Raw genomic sequence first — 1,536 nt, 5'->3', positions numbered from 1 at the left:
TGTCCTGCAGGATCTGCATCTCCCTATGGTGCTTGATGTTATTCCTGGTAATTGCTGAAAAGCAACAATGGGAAAAGTGTAACAAAAGGCATGTAATACATTTGACGGAGAACGTTATTGTCCAGTCCAGTGCAGCAAAGCTTCAAAAGCCTAGCTACTCTATCATCTTTCATTCTATCTTTTTGAGGCCATTTTCATGTAGCAATTCCGATGCCTATTAAAAATTCCCTTAAAAATTGTAAGGAATATTGTTAATTATCTTAAACTTTCCTGACTGACAAGCAAATCTGATGAACTAATGAGACTGTCCCAATGAAAGGTTGCTCAATTTTAGAGCAGTTTTTTGGAGAACAAAGATCTGTTTCTGGATAATTTTTTCCTTAGAGTATTTTCCTCTGGGTCCTTAGGCCTCCAGTTTTGGAAACGCATTACAGAAGCTATAAGTGCCTTTTCTTTCATTGCAGGTTCCTAGAAGAAGTTCAGGGTACCAAATGAAGAAATCGTGGCTTTCCTGGTTGAAAATGCAGAGTGTATATTACCTAAGTGTACAAGACTTGGAAGTTAGGCAAGTAAAAAAAGTGTATTAATCTATGAGGGGTTTTGAGGGAAGATTGCTTTTGGTTTGTTTGATTTTTGGTTGGTTTGTTTTTGTGGGTGTTTTTAAGGCAACCTTAGGGCAAGCTAAAATGCAATGATTTTGTTTCTAGACTAGAAAAGAAATTTCCAAGCTTCATAGTCGTGACCGGATCCCTAAGGCACCGGCCATGTTGCTTGATGAGCTAGCTGAGAAATGCCTAGGTAAGACTGCAAGCAAACTGGATGAATGCTTGTGCCTAAGTTGTAAAGAATCTTAGCTTGTGCCAGGCAGTACCCAAGCTCTTGTGCCTTGCTGCACAAGTAGTCAGTGAATCAGCCGGCACGCCTTTGTAGCAATCAGCGTTAGATGCTTTCATGTGTTTCCTTTTTGTTGTCGTTGTTGTTGTTGTCTGCGAACATTGAATGGTTTGGGGGCATCTTCCTCAAGAGTCTAGCTTGGCTGAGGAGTCTGCTTGGGCTTCCTAAGCACAGGACATGAGGCGGTGAGCAACATAAGCAAACTTCCCAGCAGAGCGTTAGCACTTTGAATCCCCTGTTAAGCTGCTTAGTTTTTGCATTGCAAATTCTTGAAATGTTGGCTATTGTAAACATGGGCCTTGACTAATGTAACATTTGATTTTTGTTTCTTAGGATACTGTGGTGCAGCTATAAAATCCTTCTGTTCTGAAGCTGCGCTGTGGATTTTTAAGCCGCTTTTTGAAAATTCAGTAGGGAATATTTTAGAAGCCGTGCAGAAGATATTTCCGCATGCAGATGTTGCGCTAAAGAAGGCCCAACAGCAAGGTATAACCGTAGCATTCACTTCTTGAAAATTCTGCCAAAGCACAATCTTGTGGTTTGTGCAAATGTTGTTTGCACAGAAACCTTCCAGAAACCTTTCAGACATAATGATGGTAGAATTTTATGATTTGCATGTGTGTGTGTCTGTATTTTGGGAAT

General features: G+C 40.4%; 1 long non-coding RNA gene across 1 annotated transcript; it reads left to right on the top strand.

Annotated features, from left to right (window-relative positions):
- The first annotated feature begins 626 nt into the window (after positions 1 to 626).
- Positions 627 to 1,510, top strand: LOC118159931. Its single transcript, XR_004747287.1, has 2 exons — positions 627 to 798; positions 1,228 to 1,510. It is a non-coding gene; the product is annotated as an uncharacterized LOC118159931 (long non-coding RNA).
- Positions 1,511 to 1,536: the final 26 nt, after the last annotated feature.

The sequence above is a fragment of the Oxyura jamaicensis genome, unplaced genomic scaffold (genome assembly GCF_011077185.1).
Source record: "Oxyura jamaicensis isolate SHBP4307 breed ruddy duck unplaced genomic scaffold, BPBGC_Ojam_1.0 oxyUn_random_OJ72731, whole genome shotgun sequence".
NCBI classification, from domain to species: Eukaryota; Metazoa; Chordata; class Aves; order Anseriformes; family Anatidae; genus Oxyura; species Oxyura jamaicensis.
The sequence above is the reverse complement of the archived record's forward strand: the minus strand, read 5'-3'. Positions and strand labels throughout refer to the sequence as shown.